Here is a 7965-nt window from a genome sequence, read left to right on the forward strand (position 1 = left end):
ACTGTGATATATCTGACTTTGCTCATAACTGTATTTTTATTTTTTAAAAAATGTTATTTTCAATTGCCATTTATTATGAAATTTGCAACAGAGCACTGGTTTCTGCATCTCCACTTGGTTGAACATCAGTATTATGCCTTTAAGTATGTCTATACTTAGCATTTAAAATAGAAAATACTTCATATTGAAATTAACATAACACATATTTCAATTTAACTGCCATTATAACTTACCTAATTATGACTAACTCCATGGTATGTATGCAATATCCAAATAAGCATATTGAAATGTTTTCCTCGATGTTTAGAAAAAATATATGTTATATGAATCAGTCTGTTGACATTGAGTATGTTGCTAATGAGTTTATGTTTAATAACAGAAACAATACACACGCCTAACAACTGCAATGTAACAACAGCTAACTTGATGCAATGGTTAAAGTAAAAAAATTCCTATGATACAGTAAGACGTTTCTAACAAAAATGTTTTATACTGCTTTGAGGTTTAAGTTAAAATTAATTAAAACGTAAAAGTCAGTGTTTTGATCATATTTGCTATATATTTCATGGACTCAATAGCTGCTTGGTGTCAGTGCCTATGATATTAGAGAACACAGTTGTAGAGCAACCAGCAGTGATTTTTATGAGTGGCATTTGATGAATTGCATGGAAGTAGGCTAACTACAAGGAAAAACAAGTGGAGAAGTTCAAAGGCATTGTTTTGTAACATGTGTATTTGCAGTATCTTTGAAATTCCCTCATTACTTCTGGTCAAAGACTTCTGGTCTTTGACCAGAAGTAATGAGGGAATTTCAAAGATTGTTTTTGTTTGCTTTTATATGCCTGCTTTAAACTCTATGTTTCCCATTCAAAATGTCCTAAGTGAAAAGATATTCTTCATAAACAAATCTGTATTGAATGATAACTACGCCAAACACCGTTAGAAGCCATATATCTTATATCTTGTAATCATCTAATTTAGGCAATTGATTTACTTAAAGTGTTTCCTACCCTTTGCAATGATTCTACCTGTAGAATTTCAAGTCAAATGCTGGCATGGGAATACATGTATCTGCTTTCCATTTACAATTTTGTCACAAGCCACTTGTATCACTTTGGAGAAATCACGTGAAATTGATTCTCAATGCTACTGTGACACAAAGCCTGGGATTACTTATTTATGGCAAGATATTGCCTTCCTTTCTCCTATCCCCAAAATTGGTCAATTTTATACAAGCATAAAAAACACATACGAAAAAAAATTGACTCCTTTGTGATAATACACAGCTAGTTGTTGACCTGTGACTTATAAAATAAACCTGAAAAAGTCACTTGAGATTTAAAGCATGTTCCTTAAATAAGTTGGAATACATTGTTTTCTTTAATTCTCTACAGTATCACCTGAATTTCTGTGCCAGTGATTAAACAAGAAAAAAAAGTTTTAAACACAGCATTCATAAATGATTAGTTCAAAACCAGGTAGGATTATCCAGGTGAAAAATCTATATTTTTGCAATTTTAATACACAGGGACACGATCACAATTATATGCAAGTCATTAGCCCACACGTTATCTATCAACTTCTTTCTCAATGTGGCTCTAAAGCTGCCCTTGTCAGAAAATGAATAAACTGTCTAGAAGTTTGAAACTATGGCTGCTCACAGACCTTGATCTGAGTTCCAACTGCATCACATAATATCAAATTCCCTTGCATTGTACAAAGATGGTTGTTATTGCAAATGCGGTTTTGATCAGCAAATAAATGCCTTCCTCCATCAGAAGAAAGATGGTATCACACTTAAACTTGCAAAATGGTTTTGCATTCTTTTTTTTTTTTTTTTTTTTTGAGACGTAGTCTCCCTCTGTCGCCCGGGCTGGAGTGCAGAGGCTGGATCTCAGCTCATTGCAAGCTCCCCCTCCCGGGTTCACACCATTCTCCTGCCTCAGCCTCCCAAGTAGCTGGGACTACAGGCGCCCGCCACCTCGCCCGGCTAGTTTTTTTTTTTTTTTTTTGTAGTTTTTAGTAGAGACAGGGTTTCACCGTGTTAGCCAGGATGGTCTCGATCTCCTGACCTCGTGATCCGCCCGTCTCGGCCTCTTATAGAGGAAATCATGTGTTTTAGGGGCAAGAACACCATTGGGAATTAGAAAACTGCTTATACTCCTGGCCTTATTGCTGACATGCTGTTTGGCATTAACACCAAACTTCCCACCGCCTCACATTGCTCATGTGTGTAATGAGTTATCTGTTACACCACTGGTATCTGCTTAACAGGGATGATACGAGAATTAATTAAGGGAGTCTTTAATCTGCTTATGGCTGCTCTAGAAAATATATTTTAAAATAAGTAAATGAAAGTTACTTAGTAGTTGAACTGCTTTATAAAGATTCTCAGAAGTGATATTTTTGATTTAATGGATTCCAAAAGGAGCTACGAAAATTCAAAGACTCTCCCCATTGAGTGAAGGAAGGCACTGATTATGGAACTATAGCACTGTACGGTGTTCTGCTCTCCATGGACACGCTACTACTCACCAGCCTGCTGTTACCACAATGACTCAAGATAAAAGGAAAAATGATTCAGGATAAAAGGTAAGCATCTGCTCTTCCATAGAGAAATGAAGATAACCAAATTAACCAAGCATACCTGAGTAGATGATAATTGCACTCAAAGGATAAAAAACACCTTGCTTTGCTGGAAATCCTAATAGATGGTGCAAAACTCTGTTGCCTATCACATGAAATTAGGCCTTATGTTGAAATTCAGTGATTAAACATCCTGCTTTAAAGATGTATACTTTTTGAAAACACAATAAACACATAAATTGTAATTACAATTTAGTGTAATGTAACTGCCATTATAATTTTTAAACATGTTGGAAAAAAACACAATACAATGAAAAATTATATTAGGGTAAACAAGTGTTATACAGCTTAAGTACAGTTGGAAGGTCTGGAATATACAATAAATCATTGTTATTCTGTTTTGTGCTGCTATAACAGAATACCTGAGACTATGGAATTATAATGAATAGAAATTTACTGGCTCATGCTTCCGGAGGCTGGGAGGTCCAGGACTGATGGGTTAGCATCTGGTAAAGATTTTTTTGCTATGTCATTCCATGGTAGAGGGTAGAAGAGCAAGAAAATTCAAGACAGAAGTAAAAGAAGCCACACTTCCCCTTTTATAACGTACTCATTCCCACACTAATGAACCCATTCCTGAGGTAACAGCATGAATCCATCCACTCCTCCTTCATGAACTAATCACCTCTCATTTGGCTCCATCTCCCAACACCGTCGCAATTGCGCATTAAGTTTTAAAGGCATGCTTTTTCAGGAGGATACATTCAAATCATAGGCATCACATATAGCCTCACTTTATGAGTAAGACTAGACATATCCAGACAATTCTATAAGCCAGGCCCCACAGGTAACTTTATAATGTAGTGAGTCATGCCCCCTGCACCTCCATGAAATTCTGACTCAATCTTTAACATAACAGAATGTTTAGAAGAGGCCTAACATTTTAACATATACTACTATACTAATGCTTAAGTGAAACACAAAATGTACTGAACTAATATTCAAAATATACACAATACGATACTTATGAAACTGAATAACAGATACGAATCCTGAATCTTTGAATTTGTATTTTACAAATGAACAATGCTTATGCATGTGGAAATCTGCAAAAGACATGGAGTTGGCAAATCTGAGTTTTCATCTTGAATTTGACAAGTGAACTCTGTGATCCTGGGCATGTCAAGTATTGTCACTTAAAAAACGACAAAACTGTCTTCCAGTTCCAACTAAAAATCTCTGAATTAGATATAAACTTCATTTTTTTCTTAAGTCACAAATTAAAACACAATGCTTACTTGATAGATTATAAAGAGGAAGGTATCAAATACATTGTAAAAACTAATGTCATACTCTGTTAATGTTTTAAAACATTTAAAAATGTTCAAATTATGCAATTACTAAGCTGACAAAGTGCTAGCCAGTTTTTATAAAATCACACGATTTAAATATTAGTAATAATAAATCCATATATGAAGCAAATTCTTAAATTTGACAACAAATAATAGTCTTCCCCCTCGTTTATTCCTTCTGCTCAGAAACATTTAGTTTAATAAGTAAGATCCTTTAAGATGTTCTTTTAGCATATTTAAATTAGTAATCTTTTTTTGTCATTATTTACACTAACTCAAAATTAATCAATTAAAACTATGTTTATTCAGAGGGTAACTTTGTAAAGCAAAATGAACCAAGCAATGACAAAATAAAAACAAACAGAAATAGAAATATCAGAAACATCCAGACATGCTTTATTTCAACTAACATTAGATAACCACTTACTCTGTGTTAGACCCCATTATAGGCGCTTTATATTTATTGCTTTCTTAAATCCTCATAACTCAAAGATGTAGCCATTGTCATTATGTCAATTACAGAGATAACACAAAGGCATGAAGAAGTTAAGAAATGCTTAAGCACACCCACCTTCCAAGTGGCAAAGTCAGGATTCATAGCCAGGAATTTTAGTACTAGAGTCTATGTTCTATACCACCCTGTAGCCTTTCAGTAAATGTAATTTGGTTTGGGAAGCAATAAATAGATCAGCTTGGCATAATTATAGAAAATATGAGATGGGAATCAGAATTAGAGTTTGTCACTAGGTGCTAGGACAAGGGGTTTGGATTTAATTTGATAAAACACGAGAATTATTGAAATTTTCCAAGCTGAGGCACGATACGGTAAGAGCAGAGTTTCAAAAGATCCATCTGGCAGTAGTGTGCACTGTGTGTTAGAGAGATCTTTCAAGTTAGGAAGTTCTCATGATTGTGAAAATGAGTGGGCAGTGATGAGGAAATGGAAAGCCGGTGTACGAAATGTGAGGCGGCACTGTGAAAAAATGACTAAGACATGACAACTGATGAACAACGGAAGAGAAGCAAGAGAAACATGAAAGTTCGACAGTTTTGAGTTCGATGGACTTGGAAACGCATGATGCCATCCCAGAGAAAAGCTATCAAAGCACAATTAGATGGGAATCATTAAGGGAGGGATGACTTCAATTTGAGGTTTGCTAACAGACCTTAAAACCTCAGTTTAGCATTACGAAGTTCTGAGGATAAAATAGTGAGTTTCTACCTAACATCTTTTTCTGGGTAGAGGTGGTTAGTAAGACACTATTACAAATTTTCAAAAACTAAACTGCATAGAATTTTCTGAAATGCCACTAAAATCTATATTTGGATTCTGCATATAAGAAGAGAAAATTCTTGTTCAAAGAAATAAAATTCAAGTAAACCTGGATACTTTCCCAGAAAAAAAAAATTGCCATTTTAACAGGGTGAAGAAAAATTTGTAGACTTTTTTTTTTTTAGGTAACAGAACTACCTTGATACTTCATATTGTATACACAGTGTCTCCATCTGTAGCTTTACACTTGCCAAGCCAAATAATTTGAGATAAAGTACTTTAAAAATGCAAAGACAAAACTAGCTAAGAATCTTATATATATATGTATATTATGTACATGTATGTATATATGTACACATATACATCTACCATTTCATATATTTGTTTTATGTGATATTCATGTATAAATATACTTTATATATATACACACACATATGCACACACACTTTTTCAGTATCTGGTGTGTTTCTCTGTGTTATTTTTGCCATTATCATGCTATTACTTTGAGTATTTGCATACTTTGCTGTGATTTCTATATGCATATATTCAGTCTCCATTTCTTTTGTGAAAACATAAAATTTATCGTCCTTTTATCCCTTCCTATTCTCTTTCATCCTAATTTAGTTAATAACGTTATCTTTTTTGATGTGTACCTTTGTGTTCAAAAATATACTTCTGCTTTCACTTTTTATCAACTTTAATAAAATGCCTTTACTTTAAGTGACCATGTATGAGCCAATAAGTAGGCTTATTTTATACTCTATTGTTTCTATTTTTTGTTAGTTGAAGGGTCTTAACACATGACATTTATATGTTATGTATGTAAGTATATGTATGTGTGTATGTATATGTGTGTGTGTGTATGTATATATACATGACTAGTCAAGCACTGAATTTTCTGAAATGTCACCAAACATTTGATTATTGGGAACTGGAAAATTTCTCAGCTCTTTCACCTCTCTGATAGTTTAATTCTGAGACATGTTCTACTGCATCCCAGATTTTTCTAACAGGTTTGACCTGGAGTTGACCATAGTGATTACTGTGTCTGTGTGTTTACATATACACATATCTACTCTATCATATATATTGACCATAGGTGAGCATATGCCTATATATAAATGTATAACATATCTGTGTATATATACTATATACGTGCATATATATATACACTTCTAAAATATCTATCATCTATGTATTCTTTTTACATATTTGAAATTTTTCTCTGAGCATTTACCATTTTGTCTTGCCTATACCAGCCTTTTTTGTTCTTAATTTACAGTAGTACTCACTGCTCACCACCAATTTTCTTAATGTAGTTTTCCCAGTGTTTTAAGTGAAATACATCCTCAGTTAGCACCTGGAGTCATCACAAAGCCAGTATTTCCTAGGATACTGTGTGTTCAAAAATATTTTGTTTGATTTGAAGGAAAGGCCAGTGAAGTACATAATTGTTGGCTCAAAACTTCTTTTCTTGAGTTTTGTTAGATGTTGTTCAACTGTTTACTAATTTTGAATATTTAATGTCTAATAATCTGATGACAATCTCATTTTATTTTGTTTATATGTGGCATGAGCCTGGGTATGAAAATATTTAATCAAAGTAAAATTTCTAATTTTCTTTTTCAAAAGTGTATTCAGTTGAATATTTTCTGGATTTCTATATATTTGAGAATATTATTCTAATGTATTAATATGACACAATAATTTCAGGTTAATTCTAAGTGAGATTTTGGTATTTCTAAGCATATCTGGTAAATTGACACAAAGAAACCATAGAGACTAATGACTTTTGGAAAATTCATCCCAATGCCAAACAGACCAAGTTTTACATTTGACCTATCAAGCTTGAAGGCAAAAGGAAATTATGAGTAGAACATGGTATATATTACAAATAATTGTCTTTTAAATTGATTACTCTAGAAATGAAGACATGCATACTTAATATATCAGACATACGTTAATCAAAATTTTTACCCTTTCTGTCACTGGAAGAGGCATTGGATATTTTAACTTTTTTTCTTCTAGTACATTCTGTCATTGTTCTGTCCATGTCAACCTAACACTTTACATTGCCACCTTACGTTTTAATTGCCAGAGCCTTTAACTCTCCCTAAGGATTTTCTCTGGGTTCTTACAGGCAATCTGGAAGTGAATAGGAACTAATAATACACTCCAGGAGCATGAGTCAAACATTGACTAATGGGAAACGGAGAATTTCTCAGCTCTTTCTCCCCTCTGATAGCACAATTCTGAGGCATGTTCTACAGCTTCCCAAATTTTCCTAATAGGTTTGACCTAAAGTTGACCACAGCGATCACTTACTTGATAACATGATCCTTTTTATAGGCTTCCATGCCTTTCCTCTTTTATCTCACTACAATCAAAAGAGCTGGTACAGGAAGTGGTCCTGAAAAACAGGGCCCTCAGGATGGAATTTTGGAATCTGTTTACTCACCTGCCAGATAGCAACACAGACCCTGTTACTAAGAATGATTAAGAATGGTAATAATGCTTGACTGCCCAATTACCTGAAGGGAATTGGAATGAAGGTCCTATAAAAAGGAATGGCCTGGCCAATGCAAGCTATTGCATGAAAGACATGGGTTAATTGTTAAGTATGTAAGAATTATGAAATCAGCTGTTAACTGTTAATGAAACGTTTACTGAAGAAAATGGCAGAATCATGGTAGTCAACTATCAACTCAGGGCATGTGTGAAAGCCAGGAAACTACCATGTCAGTATCCAAAGGG

The sequence above is a fragment of the Theropithecus gelada genome, chromosome 8, assembly GCF_003255815.1.
Source record: "Theropithecus gelada isolate Dixy chromosome 8, Tgel_1.0, whole genome shotgun sequence".
Taxonomy (NCBI): domain Eukaryota; kingdom Metazoa; phylum Chordata; class Mammalia; order Primates; family Cercopithecidae; genus Theropithecus; species Theropithecus gelada.